The sequence below is a fragment of the Hyperolius riggenbachi genome, chromosome 9 (assembly GCF_040937935.1).
Source record: "Hyperolius riggenbachi isolate aHypRig1 chromosome 9, aHypRig1.pri, whole genome shotgun sequence".
Classification (NCBI taxonomy): Eukaryota; Metazoa; Chordata; class Amphibia; order Anura; family Hyperoliidae; genus Hyperolius; species Hyperolius riggenbachi.
The window spans coordinates 187,130,539-187,154,718 of NC_090654.1; the positions used below are offsets into that span (position 1 = coordinate 187,130,539).

The following is a 24,180-nucleotide window of genomic DNA, read 5'->3' on the forward strand; positions in this document are numbered from 1 at the left end:
AATATGCTAATTTTTTGAGAAGATCCTGTAAATCCAAACACATTTTCCAAGGTAACATTTATTTCAGTGTTCTCTAGCCTAAAGCCCCATCTACACGATACGATTCTTTATACGATTCGATTACGATTCTATTTACGATCCGATTAAATCCAACATGTCCGATCGGGATTCGATTCAATTCGATTTGCCATTGTTTTGCAATGGCAAATCGTATAGAATCGAATCCCGATCGGACATGTTGGATTTAATCGGATCGTAAATAGAATCATAATCAAATCGTATAAAGAATCGTATCGTGTAGATTGGGCTTAAGAGAACATAAGTAAATCACGCAATTCTCTGCTGAAAGCCCAGCTTCAGGTTACTCCTTATAAGACCGTCTGGAAATGGCTGATAAACAGTTGTTGTCTAGGTCAGTAAGTGATTGGACATGCTGATAAATATCAGTCAGTTTTGCACATTTTGTGCAGTGTGTTTGCAAATGGAATCTGTGGGAATATTAGTGGAACAAAGGATCAGTCGAGAGAGCGATTGCACATGTGTGTATATTGTGTTGTCATTTCTGACAAATCGATCACTGATCATAAAACTGATCAAAATGATTGGCTACCCAAAAGATTTCCCATGATTCGGCTCATGTCCCAGACCTTCATCTAGAGTAGACAGTGAGTGGCAGGGCTGTTGTTTCTATGTAGACGCTCTTTGATTGGCTGAGGACAAATACATCCCTTTATTGTATCTGGTTAGCAGCCTCTCTACCAGCATCTTCAGAAACCCAGAAATCCTACAGGCTGCGATCTTCTCACATAGTTCTGTAAGTTCTGCATTGGCTACAGTCCTCCCACTCCTGGCACAGATAATTCCCTAGATCAGCTTGTTTTTTCTCATGAAGACGCTCCTTGATTAGCAAATTTCAAATGAATCACTTTTGTCCCTGTCATGAGCCCAAATACTAATCACTTCCTGCTCCACTAACTGTACAATTAACTGCAATCTTTTCACAGAGATTTAGTCTGTGCCTGCCGGCTTGCAGTCCTTGAGTTATGCAAACCAAGAAGCAGCCACCTCTACCACCTCCTTATCCTACAGACTGGGAATACCGCTCGATTATGCCGATGGATCGATTGCCGCTCGTCCCCGCGGGCGCCTGGATCGATTCCCGCTCGTCCCCGCTGGCGCTTCTCTTATCTTCTGCTCGTTTTCCTTATCTTTTTCCATTGTTCCGCCTGCGGTATCGATCGCAGAATCGATCCGGCGGGTGATCGGACATGTCGGAATTTATCAATCGAGCCATCAGTACAAAACACACACAGCCTGAAACTAAGTCATTCTACTCAGCTTCTTCTGGTCTAATGATCCAAATTTTAGGATAGTATTTAGCTGCACAATCCTCATTTCACAAAAGGAAGGTAGTGTTTGAGCACTTTCTTTTGCATTACTATTAGACAGTGTTTTTAGGTCTGTGTTTGTAGATAGGCTTTACAATACAACTCCAGCGCAGTGCAGTATTTCTTCAGTATCGAGACTATCCACTAGTCTTACCAACTGGGCTTACTATGAGGTGTCAGAAATCAGCCAGCATCCTACAAGAGCTCTGCAATTCAAGCTACAGCTTGCTGTTCCTTTGAACTGGCCATTAGCACATGTCAGTCAGCACTATGCTACCAATGTATCCCAAAAGATGGTGTGCACACTACTAGGCTCTGGACTGTTTCTTTATCAGGGGTTGTAGAATAGGTCCTGCTATTGTGTTTTAAGTTCTCCTCATGTTTGATTGGAAATTTAAAAATACCAGCTCCAGGAATCTGGGTACAGTACTGTGGGATCGAAACAAAGTATTTCTGAGAAACTACATACAGACGCTATACATTTTCATTGTCTGAGATAACTGTTAAAGATTATCTCGAGTGAAAATCTAAAATGAATAGAGGTGTCCTGTGACACTGTTTAGCAACCAGACTACTAAATGACTGATTCAATTAACAACATTCTCCAACACCTCCGCTTCACCAGTCCTTGCCATCCATCCATAGAACAGAACAGGCTACATAATCATGGCTGAGCAGAATGACTGTACAACAATCATTCTTAGGCCCGGTTCACATTAGCGTTCGCTATCCGGATTTTCCGGATCTGATCCGGACCACATACTGTACAACCGGAACGTACGTTCCGCATAGCAATGTAAAGTCTATGCGGACGTTCACACGCGTCCGTTCTGTACTTACGGATCGGATCCGGACTCCGGACTCTTTTCCAACATGCGCTATTTTTTGGGTCCGGATCTCCGGCCCACGCACCCGGACCGGAGCCGGACCTGAGCCTGACAGCACCATCCGGAACACAGAAACCAATGGGAAACGGAAGGCACCGAACACACTGCCTACAAAAACCTGACGTTCTACCCCACTTCCTATGCGTATCCAAGCGGCCATTTCGGATGGGGACACATGGGCCAAGCATGTCTGGAGTGGAGCAGCAGTGACAGACGTGCTGGAGCTGTTTGGCAGAATGTCGGAGGTGGAGGTGAGGCCTACAGCGGAGGAACCTGATTCTACAGGTGCACCTTCTGCTGACCCCAACATTTTTTTCTTAAAATTTCGCTATTTTTTGCCCACGGATCCAGATGGCAGCCTGATGCATGCCTGATGCAAACGGACCGGATCCGGATCGGAACCGTACGGTTTTGGTCAGGATCAGGTCAGGATCCGATTCGTTTACTTGCCAAAACGCAAGTGTGAATGGGGCCTAATGGTGAATTCTGGAAATGATTGTCAATGGCTGTTCCCAACAACAGTAGGTAAGCATTGGTATTGCCAATGTAGCACCTGAGGAAGGGAAAATGGAGCAAAACATTGTTACTTTCTACTGTATGTTCTTCTGTTGAATTTCAGTTAATAAATGGGATAACACTCAGCGCTGCGTAACATGTTGGCGCTTTATAAATACAATAAATAAATAACACTGGATGGTTGAGCCCGGGTGTTTTGTTTATCATCTGTATGGGCCTTTATATTGCCCAATATAAGTTGCTTTTAAGAGGTTACTTTTTAATAATAATAGTATTTTTATAGCGCATTTCTCCCTGGGGACTCAAAGCGCTGTGAGTCTGCAGTCTCAAAAGCTCAGGAAAAAAGGAGGGTTTTAAGCTTTTTCTTAAAGCTGTTCAGGGAAGGAGCCTCTTGCACTGTTAGTTCTATAGAGTAGGGGCAGCATAGGAAAAGGCCCGAGCACCAAATGTTTTTAAGTGGATCCTGGGAATAACCAAATTCATCTGATTGGCAGAGCAGAGGGTGGGTGGATGGGCGTATAGCTCCAACAGATCCGCTATGTACCTGGGTCCCATGTTATTTAGAGCTTTGAATGTCAAGAGGCAGATTTTAAAATGGATTCTCCATTTTACTGTAATCCAGGCGGAAGGATACATATGCATGAATTAGACTAGGTAGGTCCTTAGCTGGTATAAGGTGTTTAATTTTTAAGGTGGCCACTAATGATCCAATCTTTTTCATCCAATCTTACCATTTCTATGTAATATAAGGGAACTACCTAAATTATTCATTCAGTACATTCACTCCCTTTACCCTTATACTAGATAGATTTGGTAAAATTGGATGAAAAACATTGGATCGTTAGTAGCCACCTTTAGGGCTACTACTAATGTAAATATAAAGAGTAAGGGGTCACTAATAGGCTAAAATTAAGGTTGATATAAGTAGTGTATTAATAAACTTAGTGTGAGCGTACCGTAGCTATGATGTAGCTGGATACAGAGATTAAAATTCACTGACTCCAAATAATTGTTTGTGATCATTATGGATGATAGCTCATATAGGATTTTCACGCTCATATAGGATTTTCACATTCTCTGTAGCTGTTGCTGCTTCTGCCGTCTTTCATAGTACATTAATTCACCCAATTGCTACTGTCAGAGCGGGCAAATTACTATGGAATCCAAGAGCCAGAAGAAAATCATTACTAGCCAGGTCCGCAAATACGTAAACATTATACAAAGTCAAAACACAAAGACAAAAACTTAAACATTACATGCTAGCTTTAATTTTTCAGGAGCTTTAGCTACCAGGCTTCTGGGATATGATCAACCCTGGCAACTAAATTCCTCACAACAGGGTGCCAACTGCTGACCCTCCTTTACCAATAAGACAAAACTCGCAGCTCAACAGAGAGCCTAGGAGGATGTTTCAAAGGAGGTGACGGTCCCCAAAACAAAACAGGAAAATCCACTTGAATGGCTGCAATCTGAAGTCTGAGGCATATATACATTTTAAGTTATTTTCAGCACTGAAAGGTAAAAGGAAACAACTGACAGTACCTAGCTATCAGTAAAGAAAAACAATTTATCTGGGGGTTTCCACTCAAAAAGAAATTGCCAGTGTTCCTTACAAGGGCCTCCGGCCAAACTGATCCCAAAATCTGTGCGCTTGTATGACTCTGAAAGGAACATAAGATAATAAGCTTCTTCAGAGGAGGAGGAGATGGAGAAGATTCTATGGAATATTCAGCATCTCTATACATTTTGGAGTTTTGCCAGTTGGGGTCGTTTTGTGCCTTTACATAAAAATTCTTAACTGCTCCCCTCTCATCTAAATAAGGATCATGCAATGCATAGCCACACAATTCTGGATGATGGCAGTGGAAAGAAGACCCATCATCAAATAAAACATCCTTCTGAATGTCTACAAAAGGACCTTAATGTATTGTTATGCTGCTGGCTGCATGGGCTGCTGAAGCCTCAACATTAACTAAATACGGTCCCATCTGCAATAACTCTGCAAGTGGATTAACCACACTTTATGTTAAACAGTGCCCCAAAATTGCACATTTTGAGTCAAACCAAGTATTTCCATAAAATAAATGGAGAGGTGGGCAAAAGGTAATATAAACTGTCACCTCAATTTAACACAGCTGCAGAAAATGAACCACTTTGTCCTCCGTGGCTAACAAATTTCACGGGTTTCAAGAAGGGCAAATCAATAACTATGTTAATAGTCAGAGTCTTCTCTTGAAACTCAACTACAATAACTTCATAGAGCGGGGCTCTCCCACTGGGAGTCGCAGGAAAAAAAGCATCCCTGACTGAGAAAACAGAGAAAGCGTTTAAACTGATAACCGAGATGATGAATAGGTCACATCGCTGTCTGAGCTTCTGAGTCAAATGGACATTAAAATAAATGGAATATGCTAAACTGGACAGAGGGGTCCATGAGCAATGACAGCATCTGCTGTGAATAATTATATGGTCATTATTCTGCCAGCTGAAGAATAAGTCCATCCCAAGGGTTGGCCAGGATGCCGAGTGCCAAACAAAGACCAGCCAGATTAATAGCCGCACAGAGATGGGTCAGACGCTGCTGCAATCATCAACAAATCTCCACACTGTACCATGAATCCTCAGAAAGACAAGACATATGGATCTCATCACCAAGCCTAAATCACTATCCAAAAGGATACACCTATTGACAAACAATACAGCCCCAGTACTTGGTCACTGATGATAAACAAAAATAACAATATCAAATAATTCATTTTTATTGCAAGCTCTTTATGTAAGGGTCTTTATATCTGCCATTTCACCGTTTCTTTATGTTACAGTGTCATTGCTGTTACCAATGGCTACAAGATCATTACGTTGTTTCAAGAACTGTGACCATATTAGTGCAAAAATGTTAACTATTTTAATATCAGTATACCCTCTGCGATACTTTGTAGAAAATGCTAGACCCTTTATTTTAGCTTCTGTCCCAGAGGAGCTCACAGTCTAATGCTAAGCACTTAGGTTATTTTGATCAAAATTCATAAACAAATCCACATTGCATTCCATCCCCACCCCTGCCATAGGCATCATTTTGCTTTCAATAACTTCCATTATTTTAGTCAAATGATGTGTTAGGAAGTACACCACCCAGATACATATATCTATAGGCGACACAGTACCTCAAAGCCAGTGGCATAGAAGATACCAAAATAAACAGCATATATACAGAACTGAAGCATCTGCTGATATGTTGTGCCCAAAAACTGCTTTGCTAATGAATCTTAGCTAATATAAAAAGTATGACTTTTGATCTAATCTATGGGCTGGATACACAAAGTGCACAATTAACATTCTGCAATGCATACATTAGCTACGCCATAGGTTAAATAGCTTTTACATGCAGAGATTTCCCCAAAAGCTATGGTTTCTTCCAGGATCAAAAGTGCTAGCAATTAACAATATGGCGTTTTTAATGACCAAACGGCATCTACCCAGCTACTATATACGCCTATGATATCTAACTACTCCTTTGTATTTTAAACAATGTACAGTACATAGATCTGCTTGCTTATGGAACCATTTAATAAATCAATAATGATTAAAAATACAAAACAAACATAAATCCTTATTAACAGTTGATTCTAGCATACTCAAAACTTTGTACTGTATAGGCAGTTGTTTAGCTTTCAGAGGCAAAAAAAATGGGGACAGCTGGTACTGTATCTGCATAACTTACCTACTCAGGCACATACATCTCAATGACTGAACGCTGCTCCTACAAACAACATTCTAGCTCTCAAACAGAACATAGCTGTCAACATATTAAAATCACTTCCAAGGACACACTACTGCTGAGCTCATGTACCTCACATTATCGGGGACGAGATGCTGTTTCACAAAATAGACCATATAATTAGTCGGGACACAGTCATTTCATTTCACGGATGTACAAATGCATCATTCTTTGTACTCATTTACAAAAGCTATCCAGTCCACTGCCAAAGATCACATTTAAGAGGCTGATTAGCAGCAAATTTGTTTCAGCATTAAAAGTATACCAACATTTTGGGTAGCATTCTCACATTGCAGCCCCCTAGGTTTAAATATTGGCCACATTACTGCATGGAGTTTGTATAATGCCTGCATGCTTTCTCTGGACACTCAGGTATCCTCCCACATACACAAAACACACCGCTAAGTGTATTGTTTTTCTCCACACAAAACTGAGTTGTAGGGATATTGGACTATGACTATAGAAGGGATTAGATTGTCAGCTCCTCTGAGGGAGAAATCATATACTCTGCAAAGTGTGATTAGGTGATAAGAATTATATTGGGATCCCCTCTGAGGGACAGTTAGTGACATGCATCGTTCAGTATACTCTGTAAAAAAAAACATGAAAACGTTAGCCCTATATAAATAAACAATAAAAAATAATAATAACCAGGATCTGATGGCTTATGTATTTGGCAAAATACATAACTTGCATGACATCCCATATGTATAGGCTTTAGCTGATCTTTTTTCATTATTTAAAGACTTCCCTAAGGGGATGGAAAATAGGATTCTGATGAAAGTAAAAGCATCCCAAACCCAACTTAAAACCCATAGACCTTTTCACAGGCAAATATCAGGAAATCAGAATCAAGAGGCAAATTTGCAAGCAAACAGAGGCAAAGCACAGAAGAAATAGCCATAGGGATAACACGATACATACCTAGTAATAGTCTATCTATCCCAGCAGGAGGTAACAGCTCCCAGCTTCTTGCAGAGAAAGCTATGGGCTTCCACCCTGTTCCATGTTCAGCTCACACACAGCAGCCTGCTAAGCTGCCTGAGCTCTCTAGACTTGACAGGCATTGGGGAGTCACCGAAGCTCTGAACAGAGCAGCAGCAGCAGCGGCAGAGCTTTGTCAGAGCCCCTCAGAGGAGACTCACATCAGGAGCAACAGGGCAAGCCATGAGCAGCACAAGTGCCCCTCTATATCCCTCCCGCTTTCTAGGTTTTCAGCAGGAAACCCCCTTTGCAACTGCAGCTCATTCTTCTCAGGGCAATTCCAGACAAGAATCCAGCACACACACAAGCAGCTCAGAGCTGCCTTTCTTCTCTTCTTTAATGACCCTTGTGTTGAGGCAATGCTATGTCCAATTGGCTCTTGTAAAGGAAAAGACTCCCCTGTAATTGCCAGAGTGCCAGAGTCAGGGGCGCTGCGGAGCCCGGCTGCTGCTGAATGCTAATGAGCGGCGTGACGTCACGGACTCCGCTCTGGGGAGCCTTTCCCTGGTCGCTGGCTGACTCCTGTCACTCATTTCCATATCAATCAGCCGCCCCCCTCTCAGCAATCAATAACCCCTCAGCGTGCCCAGCCCAAGCACAGACCCCGCACGCTCCTGGGCTTGGGTTGCAAACATCTGGCACTGTTGTTGCAATAATTAAGAAAAAGGATGATCTGATGATGCAATTTTCTATCGTGAATCTCATTGGTTGTCGGCTTACCCTGGACATACTTTTCTTATGAACTATCAAACATCTGCTTTCCATTATCTTATTTATCTGCTCTGCCTGAGGGTTATTTAAGGCAGCTTTTGATTTAAGCATTGCCTATTAAGACTGGATCTTGCTATGATATTTTACTTCTTTTGTGATCAATTTTAATGATGAAAGTGGAACTGTAGAGTAGCCAGAAAGCTGATGAGGACCAGAAAGTTCCAAGTGGGGGTGGCCACAGAGCTTCGTATCATTTCGGTCAGCCATGGGGGAGATGGATTTTCTGACATCTAATAATAGGTGCAAACCACGCAATTTCCTATGAAATCGGGGGCTCGAATTGATCATTTATGGCATGTCTAATCTGCTTCTAATCGATAACGGATTGATGTTCAGATCACCACTGCAAAAAATCGATTCTGTTATCTATTGGAAGCACATCAGACAATTATCGATTTGACCCTTCAATCTGACGGGAAAATTGCATGGTGTGTATCTAGCATAATGATGTACACATAGCTCCTAACTGTCCCTCTTTTGGAGGGACAGTCCCCCTTTGGGAGCCCTGTCCCTCTGTCCCCCTCATTTGTCCCTCGTTCAGGACTTTGTCCCTCTTTCTATGTAAATATATATATTTCTCTACTAAAAATATGTTGAATTGACTAAACTTTATTCCCATCCTTTAAATTGATATATTACTAATTTTAAAATGTTAATATGAAGGAAAATGAACCAGGATAGAATGGAGCAGTGTCATTTGACTTCTAAAGGAACATATTTTTCTTATGAAATCTTTATGGTATGCATGCCTAGGGGTGTGATGGGGCATGATCAGGGGTGTGGCTTAAGTGTCCCTCTTTCTCATCTCAAAAAGTTGGGAGGTATGATTTACTGACGAGCAAGTGAGTTATTAGTCCTACCACCCACCGAACCTAGCAGTGCAGACTCAGATCCTTAGGGCCAGTTCACATGGACCTTTACTGTCGGCCACGGTGCTTGTCATTAAAGCAATGCCCATTCAAGTGAATGGGCAGCAACTGTTTCAAAGTTTGCACGAACAGCATGTTCCAATCCTGATTTCTCCCATTTTTTCAGCAGACCCTGGAAGCAACATTCTGCCTTCATAGTCTTTTACCGCCACCTACAATACAATAACATTTCTATAGCGCTTTTCTGCCATAGGACTCAAAGCGCTTAGGCTCTCTCACATTCAGTAATTAGTAGGATAAAGTATTCACACAACAAAAGTTATATTTCTGCAAATTCCCAGTGTCTCCCCCCCTACATGGATACAAAATGCCAGACGCTGTCAAATGCTTTTATGCATACTTTGCCCGAACATTACAGGTTCCATCGCACATATTTTTCACTCGTGGTCCTCTTTAACCCTTTCCAATCCTATGTTGGTCAATGTCCTGCAGGCATTTTCAAGTTCAGGCCTAATGTCAGACATATATACTTGGATATAGAGAAACATGGCTGCTGCCAGAAAACATGCAGCCCAGCGTCAGCTTCTTTAGATCAAAGTGTCGGTGACTAATTTTGACTCTGACACTTTCCGCCCCATCCTCTGCCGTTGCGCCACATAATTTAAATATTAAGTAGATACATTTGGGCTCACTGCTAGGGAAGCTGTTGCTGGATCTCGTGTTGGATCTAGTCCAGCACGGCGTCAGCCTATGCGGATCAACCACGCTCTGCACTCCCGCCACACTTCGCTCCCATAATCACCCACGTCCGCCCCCCTTCCCCCCCCCCACACACACAAATTAAATGCTGGGGGGGCGTGGGTGACTCTGAAAATGAATTTGAAAGGGTGGCTGAATTATTGCAAATACCTTCTGTTTTAAAACGGAAAAATGATAGAAAGTGGAATACTGATCTGTAGTGGTGGCGCTTGGTGAGGTAGTCTGCTGGGGATGGGGGGGGGGGGGGGGGGGATTGGTTAAAAGTTTTCTCAAAGAAAACAAAAGACTGTTGGGCCTAAAAGGAACAATACAAGACATTTGTCATTATCTGCACTGAACCTGAAAACGAGGAGCGTGTGTCTCCGTTCAGCCAGACTTTAGGGAAACAGCGACCCCAGTGTCAGAGCTCTAGGGATGTCAGAACAAGCAGACATTGCACAGAGCCTAAAGACTGCCACACATAAGTAAAGTGTTTTCATAGTTCAGCTCAGTCAAAAATATCAATTTAAACAGAAATTTAATAAAAGCTGTGGTCTCTTGATCAAATCTTTAATCAAAATATTGATCTAAACTTTTTTTGTAAAAAGAGAAAAAGCAGGGATGAGTGACAGGCAATCAATGTTCACATACCAGTATACTACATTCATTGGTCTATTTGGCTGCAGTAGTATCTGAATAACACCAGAAATAAACATGCAGCTAATCTTATCAGATCTTACAATAATGTCAAAAACACTTGATCTGTCGTATTCTTGTTCAGGGTCTATGGCTAAAAGTATAATGCTAGGTGCAAACGATGAGATTTTCTGATAGATTTACTGTCAGATCATTTTTTTCCAACATATCCGATCTGATTTCCGATCAATTTTGAAACGTTTTCCCATTTACGTCTATGGAAAATCATTCGGAAATCAGATTGGACATGTTGGAAATAATCGATCTGTCAGTAAATCTGCCAGAAAATCTCATTGTGTGTACCTAGCATAAGAGGCAGAGGATCAGCAGCATGACCAGGCAACTGGTAAGGCATTGCTTAAAAGGAAATAAATAAGGCAGCCTCCATATTCCCCTCGCTTCAGTTGCCCTTTAAATAAGAACATATGCAATATTTACATAATACATTTATTTACAGTAAGCAGATCTACACAAAAGCCTTAAAGAGGCTTACATGAGGATCAAAGAGGTACAAAGGAACATGATTAAAAAAAGTGGGAACTGTTCTTCCAAAAGAGGGACAGTTGAGTCACATAGCTAACTTTATTTTTATTACAACTTTGTGATCTAGTTCTCTAGCAGTCATATATATCCTATGGCTTCATTTATTGAGTCCAAATAAAGCAATCCAGGGAAGTGAGAATTGTCTGTAACACAGCATGAGCCATTATAAGAACTGCAATTCCCTGAGTGTTAAGTGGGTCAGATTTCACAAGGTCAGGAGAGCTGTTCAAGATCCTTGAAGGTAGTTCAACATCTGACCCTCATTCACAGCTTCAGCTAGGGCTGTATATGGGCAGCCTAAGTGGCACGTCAGGAGAATTTTATATGTCTGACTGTCCTCTATACTGCACAAAAACAGTAGTAGGTTTGTTTTACAATGGTCAGAAATGTCTTCAGCTCTCAGCTTTAAGACTCCTGATTGCAGACTGTGGGCTACCAGGCTCCTTTGCGGACTCTTGGGGAAGATGGCTGTCTAGGCCACACACTAACCCCATAAGCTGGGTACACATGCAAGATGAAACTCTGCCGAGGCTGCAGATAACGGCCTATGGTGGGGACTCCTAATTAGCCTCCAATATAAGGATCACCCCACAGGAGGGGTTGTTGTAATCACACTTGTTATGGGTGGAGGGAGTCAGGGTGACGGAAATGTTATAGGAAAGGAGCGCAATGGGGACACTTGTTATATAATGTTGAATAGATTTTTTATGAGTTTTAAAGCAGTGTTTAATCCCGCTTTAAATGTCCAGCAATGTCTGAGAACACACTTTTTTTTCTCCTTACCCCACCTACTGTAAGCCCCTCCTTCATGCGCCATGCCGCCACAACACCCTCTCCACTGTATACTAACAGTAAATATCACTCAGCTGTAGTCGAGGAATGTATCTGTATGAGTTTGTACCAAGAACTATTGTCCTAGGGACTGATCCTGATTCCTACCGGCAACAATAATAGTGCATGTTCCCCCTTTATCCAGGACTGTGGCTGATACTCTTTTGAATTTGTTGATGTATCTGTCCAAAAGTGGGGGTAGTTCCTTCTTTAGAGGTCTAGGCAAATTATTTTTCTGGGGTTCCTGCCTTAAATAACGGCTGAAGCAATAAAAAAAAATCCTAAAAATCCTTAAGGCCTCTTTCACAGTGCGACGTTAAAGTCACACGTTAGAAAATGTTCCAACGCAGACTAACGCACAGCAATGCAAAGTCTGTGTGACATTCACAGTGCACACGTTGCGTTGTGTATAACGTGTAGCAATATTTAGAAAGTGCTGCATGCTGTGCGTTATACTAGGCTTTAGCTGCTTTAGACTGCTTGCACATGCTCAGTGACTAGCCACATGGCTAATTAATATTCACTGCACTGTGGTGACGTAACCTGGACTCATAGTGTTGTCCGGATCATGAATGAATCCCTCATTTGATCCGGATCTTTTTTGTGAGTCGAATCATTCGGATCATCACAATGAACAATTCGGTTCACAGTTGATGTCTGTCTGGAAGAAACAGGAACATACAGAATGTACAGTACAGGGAAAGTCGTGTCCTGTTAGTCATTTCACCCCCAGTCTGCTTCCCTAGTAAAATGATTCAAATGATTTGGTTCAAAGATCCGGCTCTTTTCAATTATCCGATTCAAATCATCCGAATCCTTCAAAAGATCCGGACTTTCCATCACTATCCAGGAGCAGCTGTTCTATCAGTATAGATAGAACGAAAACAGCTCACCAAGAGCCGCATAACGCGGCTCAATCTGACGTCCAACTTCAGCACCACCATGCGTTGCGTTAGGGGCACGTTATGCGTCTTGGTGTGAAAGAGGCCTTAAGGGAACCTAAACTGAGGAGGATATGGATTTTTCCTTTTAAAATAATACCAGTTGCCTATATTGAAATACGATAACAGAGGCGCCAAGCAGAATAAAATTAGTTAAAATTGTTAAAAAGGGGGAAAGTGGGTGGACTCACCTCCCTTCTGAAAAAAAGGCCGGACAATGGACAGGTTACTTACAGTCTAAAGTAACATTTATTAGTAACTCCAAAAGTGCAACGCGTTTCACGGGTAACAGTCTCGCTTCTTCAGGCAAACGATTATTTGGAGGGTGCAAAATCAGGTCATGAACAAGGTAGAGCGCCTCTGACACTTTTGGAGTTACTAATAAATGTTACTTTAGACTGTAAATGTTACTTTAGACTGTAAGTAACCTGTCCATTGTCCGGCCTTTTTTTCAGAAGGGAGGTGAGTCCACCCACTTCCCCCTTTTTAACAATTTTAACTAAATTTATTCTGCTTGGCGCCTCTGTTATCGTATTTCAATATTATCTAGTCCACCCTTGGTGGAGGGGTGTATCCCCATTTTCTCCTATCTACAGAGAGCGACTTTTTAACCTGAGCGGGGTCAGGTTACAATTCTCCCCGCCGGCCTTTCCAGTGGTTGCCTTTGTGGCGACCCATCCTTGTGAGTATAATCATCTCATTTATTCACAACAGATCTCTCCATATTAACATACTGCACCATATTGGGCTCTCGGTTTCTCCCCCATTTTCAATACCAGTTGAATGACTCTCCTGCTGATCCTGTGTCTCTAATACTTTCAGCCACAGCCCTTGAACAAGCATGCAGATCAGGTGCTCTGACTGAAGCTGGATTAGCTGCATGCTTGTTTCAGGTCTGTGATTCAGCCTCTATTGCAGCTAAAGAGATAAGCCGGACTGCCAGGCAACTGGCATTGTTTAAAAGGAAACATCCATATCCCTCTCAGTTTAGGTTCCCTTTAAATAGTGGAAAGTCTCTGGATGGTCCAAAGGCTTACTGGATCCTGGTAGAGCACACCATTCCAGCAGAAGGCCCAAGTCACATAGGTTTCTTCTGGCCAATGGCCATGCTCCCAGCCATGGATGAGTGCATCCGGACTTAGCATGTGAGAGTAAGTAGGTGCATGCCCAATCCGAATGTGCTTGTCTACGGGCAGGTGTGCAGCCAGAACATGAAAAGGGACCCTGTGCTGGAACAGTGAGCTTTACCGGGATACTAGAATCCTCTGGACCATCCAGAGGCTTCCCACTACTGGGGCAAACATCTAAGGGTGCATACACACATCCAATGACTGGCCAATTTTACCACTTCCATGTAGAATGGGGTCCAACAGCATTTGAATACTATGAACAGATTGTGTAGGTAAGCTCTTATAGTACATGGAAGTGCGTGGTCAATTAAAATTGGATGTGTGTAAACTTTAATAACTTTTTTTTATTTTTGCCTTGTTAAATACAAGACACAAGACAAATAACATTTATATCACGCTTTTTTCCTGGCGGACCCAAAGCGCCAGAGCTGCAGCCACTAGGACGCACTCTATAGGCAGTAGCAGTGTTAGGGAGTCCTACTGAATAGGTGCTGGCTTACTGAACAGGCAGAGCCAAGATTCGAACCCTGGTCTCCTGTGTCAGAGGCAGAGCCCTTAACCATTACACCATCCAGCCACTACATACTGTAGTGTATACTATACTATAAATAATACATCCACAACAAACATGGCCATTCATTCCAATATTTTTTAGATTTCGCTTATGCCATTGTCTGCCGGTAACCGTGGTATTGCTACACAACTTTGAGTGGTTGTACTCAATAGACACTGGTGTTGTATCATTCTAATACCAAATAATGTAAGCAGTAGTTGTGTAAGAGTTCCTCTGATGTTTACAATGTGATTCCAAAGGTGGGAGCATTTTCAAATAAGACTTTAAATAATGTAAATAATGTATTAGTTCCCGTTGTTCAGTGTAACTCCCAGATCTTGATGGCAAATGGCAGGACACAACCTCTACTAAACAAAACAATACATTTAAACAAGTAACTTCCAGACACGAGGCTGATCTTATTTCTTCCACAGGAACTCTAATATAAAACATGTGTCTTTTCCAACTGGCAATATCTCAGTATAACGTATTTCGGTCACATATGTGAGCATTCACCTATCAATATTTGATCAGTGCTGTGAAGATGAGACGCTCAGAGCCAGGACCAGAGCGGTAGTGGGAATTCTGGGAAGCAATTAAAGAAAGCCTGTGATCTTTTTAGAAGACTCACATGATGCAAGGAAGGGGTACAGGAGGAACATTCGCCATTATTTTCATAAGCCGTGAGATACAAATGCTATAATAAAAGCCCCTTCTTATATTTCTTTATTTTTATTCCAGGGCAGTTTCTAGCTCTGGTAGGCTGAATTATCAGACTGTAAGCTAGCTGCGAGATATCACAGTGTCAAGGGCATCGGATTAGTACTAATAGAATTTAAAGTGCTACTGAGCTGGGGGCATGCTGCAGCAACCCAGGCAGAGGTTTCCGAAAAGCTTTGGCAGACACCTATGATCCAATGACGTCAGACAGCACCCCCCCCCCACCCCCCACCAAGCCGCCCTCATTCTGACAGCACCTGTCTTGATAGGTTAACCTGGACTATGTCACTTTCGTAAGATGACCAAAGGGTGGGTTTACCTGTGTTGGGTGTGGGGCACTTTTGTACATGTATTAGCTGTGATTCAATGATGCCTGTACACCTGAAGAAGAAGGTAACCCTGAAACATGTAGTGTATTCGCGTTTTCCCTCAGGCGGTAGCCATGCTTAAAGAGAACCTGAGGTGTGTTTAAAGAATGTTACCTGCATACAGAGGCTGGATCTGCCTATACAGCCCAGCCTATGTTGCTATCACAAACCCCCCTAAGGTCCCCCTGCACTCTGCAATCCCTCATAAATCACAGCAGTACTGTGAGGCTGTGTTTACATCTGTAGTGTCAGTCTCAGCTGCTCCCCCGCCTCCTGCATAGCTCCGGTCCCTGCCCCCGTCCCTTCCCTCCAATCAGCAGGGAGGGAAGGGATGCAGGCGGGGACTGAAGTTCTGCAGGAGGCGGGGAGAGCAGCAGACTGACACTATAGAGATAAACACAGCCAGCTCTGACAAGCTGTTTGTCAGCAGCGTGGCTGTGCTTTATGAGGGATTGCAGAGTGCAGGGGGGACCTTAGGGGGGTTTGGGATAGCAACATAGGCTGGGCTGTATAGGCAGATCCAGCCTCTGTCTGCAGATAATATTCTTCAAACCCACCTCGGGTTCTCTTTAATACAGAACCACACTAGATCTCTTAGAACTAGAAAGCATACAGCACAGAACTGTAAATGAACACTTCTCACCTTGCTTACTGCCAATATACTTACACATTGTCCTTGACTTGTAATATATATACTGTCTGTCCTTGTATTGTTTTTGTTTGTGCCTGTTAAACAACTGCCAATTCAAATTCCTTGTAAGTGCAAACTTACTTGGCAAAATAAATTGATTCTGATTCTGCTACTTTATACATAAGCACACGTTTATAGACCATTTGGAGTGCCTTTTTCAGTTCTATATTTGCATTCTAGTGGTTTATATTATGGTGATCCATAGAAGGGCTGTGCCCTGGCTGCCCAAGTGTGTGAAGCCTGGGAGGAGTGAAAAACACTACACTGAGTACCTGTTTTCTCCTGTCCTCTGCTATCTCATAAGCCTCATCGCTTGGCCAAGAGGGCTCTGTAGATTCTTCACAATAATACTGCTGGAAACATCTTAACCTTTTTATTTTTTGCTAATAGCAATTGCATTCAGCGGTACAGAATTTACCAAGCACTGTTTTGATATACTGCATTTACAATGTGGTCTTCTTTATTGCTTGATGTTTATCTGTATTCAGGGAACCCTGTGTGTTTAAATAACATGTTTAATAAAGTTTTATTTCTTTTATGGCAACGTCTTGGAGCCATACAACAGAGATAAAATTGACCCATTTATATACACTGTTACTAGGGTGTAAGGGACTGCACATCTTTGCCAGCTGCCCTAGTGATCTCAGCAGTGGCATAGCTATACAATCATGGGCCCTCATGCAGTTCATTAGCTTCACAAGCATACGTATGCCACTACCTGTATGTGGTTTGCATGATTTCCTTCTGTTTAATAGGCTTCCATTCTAGATCCAGAAACACAATGCAAGTTGACTGAAGTCCACACCGTGTCACCCATCTGCTTAGCTGTCATACAGGCATTATATTGGAAACTCTTTCAGCGACAAGGATTTATGTAAGTGGCTTACTATTCTCTGAATGAAGCACATGAAATGTGTTGGTGCTATATAAAATAATAAACAAAAAGTAGATGGAGGCTGGCACTTCCAAAAAAAGCTCTTTTATTGAAAGATTAAAAGCATGTGGCTATACGGCGACAGCCCGCTGTTTCAAGACTCAGCCCTTCTTTAAGCCGAAATGTCCACAGGTTAAAACATCATACATCACACTTATATAGTATAACACCCACCTCGCAACCAATCAATTCAAAACGTGTGCAGCCAATCATCTCCACTGGTGTCATGGCGGACCTGAGAGAAAACTGATGGTCTAACATGCAAATCAGCAATATCTCACGTGATGGGGGGTAGAGCGGCGAAAATGCAGCATAAGCACATCCCCCCAATCAATATTCACTGCAGCAGTCAGCGGAGACCAATAGGAACAACAGAACAAGTGTCAACAGTTCGGGCCCGTCCCATAAGCGTACATGCGTCACACGTCGCGTATGTGGTAGACGTGTGACGTGCAGCTGAAGCTCCCCAAAGCCCTCCCCAATGGGCGGGCAATGCACAGCCAGCAGCTACGTAACGATGGGATTGAGTGAGGCGGCCATTCGCCGCCATCCCTCACACAGGGGGCGGCTCTTAGTCCGTTGCATAGCAACATGTAAATAAACAGTTTCTCTTGTGAATGTACAAGCGTCACACATCGCATACATAGCGAACGCGTGACGTGCAGCTGAAGCTCCCCAAAGCACTCCCCAACGGGCGGGCAATGCGCAGCCAACAGCTACATGACAATAGAATTGAAAAAGGCAGCCACTCGCCGCCATCTCTCACACAAGGGGCGGCCCGAAGTCTGTTGCATAGCAACATGTAAATAAACATAGCTGTATCCAATATCTCCTACCAGTGCTGCAGCTATCAGAGTTAGCACACACCTCCTCCCTCAAGGTCCAACCATCCAGTGGAGTAGAAGTTCTGCAGAAAAAGAGCTCTTCTACTCCACTGGATGGTTGGACCTTGAGGGAGGAGGTGTGTGCTAACTCTGATAGCTGCAGCACTGGTAGGAGATATTGGATACAGCTATGTTTATATACATGTTGCTATGCAACAGACTTCGGGCCGCCCCTTGTGTGAGAGATGGCGGCGAGTGGCTGCCTTTTTCAATTCTATTGTCATGTAGCTGTTGGCTGCGCATTGCCCGCCCGTTGGGGAATGCTTTGGGGAGCTTCAGCTGCACGTCACGCGTTCGCTATGTATGCGATGTGTGACGCTTGTACATTCACGAGAGAAACTGTTTATTTACATGTTGCTATGCAACGGACTATGAGCCGCCCCCTGTGTGAGGGATGGCGGCGAATGGCCGCCTCACTCAATCCCATCGTTACGTAGCTGCTGGCTGTGCATTGCCCGCCCATTGGGGAGGGCTTTGGGGAGCTTCAGCTGCACGTCACACGTCTACCACATACGCGACGTGTGACGCATGTACGCTTATGGGACGGGCCCGAACTGTTGACACTTGTTCTGTTGTTCCTATTGGTCTCCGCTGACTGCTGCAGTGAATATTGATTGGGGGGATGTGCTTATGCTGCGTTTTCGCCGCTCTACCCCCCATCACGTGAGATATTGCTGATTTGCATGTTAGACCATCAGTTTTCTCTCAGGTCCTCCATGACACCAGTGGAGATGATTGGCTGCACAAGTTTTGAATTGATTGGTTGCGAGGTGGGTGTTATACTATATAAGTGTGATGTATGATGTTTTAACCTGTGGACATTTCGGCTTGAAGAAGGGCTGAGTCTTGAAACAGCGGGCTGTCGCCGTATAGCCACATGCTTTTAATCTTTCAATAAAAGAGGTTTTTTTTGGAAGTGCCAGCCTCCATCTACTTTTTGTCTACTACAGTTGGATCCCATGGTGTGGGGAACCTTTGAGGCTTGGGCACCCTATGCCTCTGGTCAGTGAGTGCCACTCTTTTTATCTTTACATATAAAATAATAAATTAATATATAGCATTCTCTAGGAATTATTATAATTGTTAAAACATCCACCACCATCATCATCACCTAACTCACATCACTAACTGTTCCTCAGCATGGCAAAAAGTCCCTATTACAGTCTAGGGCAAAAGTGTCAAACTCAATACAGGGCCGGATTTACCATAAGGCACTGTAGGCACGTGCCTATAGGCGCCTGATGATGGAAAGGCGGCTCAATTCCCTCCCCGACTGCCTCCTTTCGTATGCAGAGGCCCGAGAAGAGCATAAATGAGAGGTTACTCACCCTACTCTCTGCATTCCACTGATGAGATCTCCCTTCAGTCGGGGGCACCTCAAGCTACTTCATACTGAGAGTACTTTGGGTTACCTAATACTAAGGGGCACCTGTAGTTACTATGACAGGCAAGGGATGTAGGGGAATAGTGACAGCTGAGACAGCCAGCACACTTACGGTGCGGTTCAGGATTTGTAGGTTCATGGAGGGTGAAGCCTAGGGTGCCAGGACTTCTGTGCCTATAGGCTCCTGTGAGGTAAATCTGGGCCTGCTCAAATACAAAGTGGGCTGAAATTGAACTGGGACCAAGATGTGGGCTAACTTCAACGTCTAGTAACTACCTCCCTCCAGTGGCATAGCTAAGGAGCTGTGGGCCCCGATGCAAGTTTTACAATGGGGCCCCCCCAAGCGCTCTATACATAGCAATTGATACGGCGCACCAAAACCTGCCAATGGCAACTACAGTGTCAGAGGTGCAAGAAGGGGATGGGAAATAGCTTGCTAATGATTACCACTGTTCAAAGTATCTAAAGATGTGATTATTATGAGCACAGGACCAATAGAGAGCTAATACTGTAGTTGAGGGAAGGCCCTTCGGGGCCCCTCTGGCCCAAGGGCCCCGATGCGGTCGCTACCGCTGCACCCCCTATTGCTACGCCCCTGCCTCCCTCCCTTATAGAAGTTTACTGGTGTCTAATGAACCCCTCACTGCCCTATACAATTCCCTGGTGTCTAATGACCCCCCCTCCCTCCCCTATACAGTTCCCTGGTGTCTAGTGGCCCTCCTCCCTCCCCTATACAGTTCCTTGGCGTTTAGTGGTCCTCTCTCCCTCTTTTATACAGTTCCCTGCTTTCTAGAGGCCCCCTCCCTCCCCTATACAGATCCCTGGTGTGTAGTAGCCCCCCTTCCTACCCTATACAGTTTTCTGGAGTGTAGTGACCCCCTCCCTCCCCTATACAGTACTCTGGTGTCTTGTGCCCCCCTCCCTCCCCTATACAGCTAAATTGTGTCTAGTGGTCCCCCTTGCACCCTTAAACAGTTTCCTGTTGTCTAGTGACACCTTCCCCCTCCCCATACAGTTCCCTAGTGTCTATTACTTTCCCCTTCCCTCCCCCATATGGCTTCCCTGGTAATCTAAGGTTTCACCCCCAATATAGTTTTGCTGCTGGTCTAGAGTGGGCCACATTAATGTAAACTGGGGAAACCACTTGCAGAGCAAATTTGATGCCAGAGTTTGACATGTATGGTCTAGGGCCAATTAGGGTTTGAACCAATTAACCTACATGTTCGTTTTTGGAATTTAAAGTGAACCTAAAGTGAAAATAAACTTATGAGGTACAGTAATGAATTGTGTGTGTAGTATGGATGATATATATGGATAGAACATTAGTAGAATAGAAAAAAGTATAATATTTTTATTTTCAATTTTATTCAAACTTTATTTTTAAGATTATATCCAACTGTCGCTGCTGCCGTTTAAAATCCACACTCTGCTTTGTTTAGCTGAAACGGTTACGGAACTAATGACGTTTTGCACTTTTCTGTAGTAGAACCTCATTAGAATTCTTATCTCACTGTTCCTTAGCTGTTTTGATTTACATCCACTGTTCAGGAAACCAGACTGAATTCAGGAGTTATCCACAAGCTCTTTTGCATAGATAAAAACTCAAGTTAACAACTCAAGAGACGTCACACATGCGCCCTCAATGGAAAAGCACATGGGGGCGAGCATGTATGCAGAACGGAAAGGAATGCGCCCGGAGCAGTGGAGGAACAAGTGCAGGCCACGGACAGGTAATGTATACGTCACACTGGGCACTGAGGGGAAGGGGGGACATTTTTCATTAGGAGACAGCATTGGGGTTTTTTTCGCGTTCGTCAATGGTTGCAAAATTGCACGCCATTCCCGCCGCGCACCCGATCGAGTAAGTTGGCCCAACATCTTGCAGCATGCGCGATCGAGAATGCAACCAATTTTCAGCCCGTAATTGGTTACATTGTCGGTCGGGCATGCTTGGCGGCACCGATTTTCATGCAATTCGATTATAATAATCGAATTGGATGGTCGATCGGCAGCCAAGTCGTCTGATGTATGGGCACCTTAAAATGGTCTGAAAGCCAGCATTTCTACTTTGCTCTAATTGATTCCTCTCAGCTTGAAAGCTAGTATCCCAGAAAAGAATTCTAGCAGAATATCACTGAAATAGTTAAACAAAGCACTTTCTCCTGCTATTCAGCTTCAAATCCGCATCCAAACTGGAGATAACATTATCTTTTTTACTTGTTAAACACAAATGTATCAACACTGGAATGTAAACAAACACTCTCTTGCTGCAGCCCACAGACAGTTGTCGGGCTGTGCAATATTTACCTTTTCTGGCTCCAGCGGGGGCGCTGTTGCGTCTCTTCCCACGGAGATAGGCGAAAATAGCCGATCTCCATCGGGTCCGCTCTACAGGAGACTTGCGCCTGCGCAGTAGAGCAGATACTGCGCCTGCGCTGGAGCCAAGAGGTAAATATTTACATCACCGTCTCACCGGGAGGATTTTTGCTGCCGCCGTGGGACCGAGGAGGACGGGGGAAGCCTCAATAGGATCCGGAGGCTTCCCCCACCCGAGGTGAGTACCCCCCAGGGGAGGTTTTTTCATTACAGATTTTCTTTAACCACCCTGGCGTTTTGATTTTTTGCGGCGCTCGACCGCGGGTGGTTTTTTTTAACCTAATTTTTTTTTATCATGTAGCTAGCCTAGCGCTAGCTACATGATTTCCCCCTCCCTGCGGCATCCCGCCCACCCCTCCGATTGCCGCCGGCGATCATACCCAACAGGAAATACCGCTCTGAACGGGATTTCCTGTTAGGGCTTCCCTCGTCACCATGGCGACAATCGGAATGACGTCATCGACGTCAGGGGGAGTCCCGATCCACCCCATATTGCAGCCTGGCGGTGATTGGCCAGGCTGCGCTGAGGGTCTCTTTCGCGGCGCGTAGCGGCGGTGATCGAATTAAACACGCAGCTAGCAAAGTGCTAGCTGCGTGTTTTAAAAATTTTTTGTAAAAAAAGGTTTACAGTCAATGGCTGTAAACAAAGAGAAACTTGTAAATAACTAATGAAAGAATAAGGTTACGTTAAAACCAAGCACACCATTGTTTTTCTTGTGAAATTCCCAATAAGTTTGATGTGTCACATGACCCTCTTCCTATTGAAAAAACAAAAGTTGGATTCAAAATGGCCGACTTCAAAATGGCTGCCATGGTCACCACCTATCTTGAAAAGTTTCCCCCCTCACATATACTAATGTGCTACAAACAGGAAGTTAATATTACCAACTATTCCCATTTTATTAAGGTGTATCCATATAAATGGCCCACCCTGTATAATAAAAAGTAGTTATAATAGAAAAAGAATAAAATGCAATGCCAGCTTTCAGGGCAAGAAAAACTACACTTTGGAATCTTGTAATTTGTAAACAGACAATATTACTTGTTTACAAAAGCAAATATGATAACTGTATGAGTAATAAAAAATAGGAAAACACATTTTTATTGAATGTTATGTCAGAGTTTCAGACCACTTTAACTCTTGCTGTACTGGAAAATAGAGACTTCTGATCATTTCTTAGTAGGGATATTACTATATGTGTATATGTGTATCTCAACATACATGTCATATATTTTCAAGGGGAAACTGGAATGCTCAAAGGAAATCCACAAAATAAGTGTAGATCATGCAAGATTCATGCAGATATCGCTTGACCAGCATACAAACCTGGGACTCTAGTATGGCAAAGTGAGAGTGAGACAGGTCCTCTCTGCGCCTGTTTGCTTTGGGCACTGCCATAGACTACACTGTTCTTACAGCTATAGCGACACTGGAGGGAATTTCACACAAAACACTGTAGTTCTGGCGTTGGCTATAGCCGGACCCCAACGTAAGCCAGGGACAAATTAGTTTATCAGTAGTTAATAGTAGATTTAGATTTAGTAGAATAGATTTGCCGTCTCTCTTTGTTTCCCCGTCCCCAGCTCAAAACTGTCGGGAACATACATACAAAAGTGAGAGTGCCTATATTTAAAGGATACCCGAACTGAAATGTGACGTAATGAGATAGACATGTGTATGTACAGTGCCTAGCACACAAATAACTATGCTGTGTTCCTTTTTTTTTCTTTCTCTGTCTGAAAGAGTTAAATATCAGGTATGAAAGTGGCTGACTCACTCCTGACTCAGACAGGAAGTGACTACAGTGTGACCCTCACTGATAAGAAATTCCTTTTTTTATCTCTTTCTTGCTCTCAGAAGCCATTTTCTGCTAGGAAAGTGTTTTATAGTTGGAATTTATTATCAGTGAGGGTCACACTGTAGTCACTTCCTGCCTGAGTCAGGACTGAGTCAGCCACTTACATACCTGATATTCAACTCTTACAGGCAGGGAAAGAAGAAAAGGAACACAGCATAGATATTTGTGTGCTAGGCACTGTACATACCCATGTCTATCTCATCATGTCACATGTCAGTTGAGGTATCCTTTAATTTCATATGTGAAAATACATATACAAATTTCTCGATGTGACATTTTTTGAACAGACTACAAGACTGTAATAAGGCTGTGATAAGCCGATAAACCACATCAGCCCAT

The 24,180-nt window shown here is 43.4% G+C and overlaps 1 protein-coding gene across 4 annotated transcripts in view; it reads right to left on the reverse strand.

Moving 5' to 3' along the window:
• The window catches only part of PRICKLE2 (prickle planar cell polarity protein 2), a 500,639-nt gene that overhangs the window by 189,415 nt on the left and 287,044 nt on the right, over positions 1–24,180 (reverse strand). Inside the window, exon 1 of one of the 4 annotated variants that reach the window (XM_068253800.1) lies at positions 7,494–8,014. The exons of the other annotated variants lie outside the window; for them this stretch is intronic. The gene's annotated coding sequence lies outside the window, so the exon portion shown is untranslated. Of the gene's footprint in view, positions 1–7,493; positions 8,015–24,180 lie in introns of those variants that run through there. 4 annotated transcript variants of the gene reach the window in all.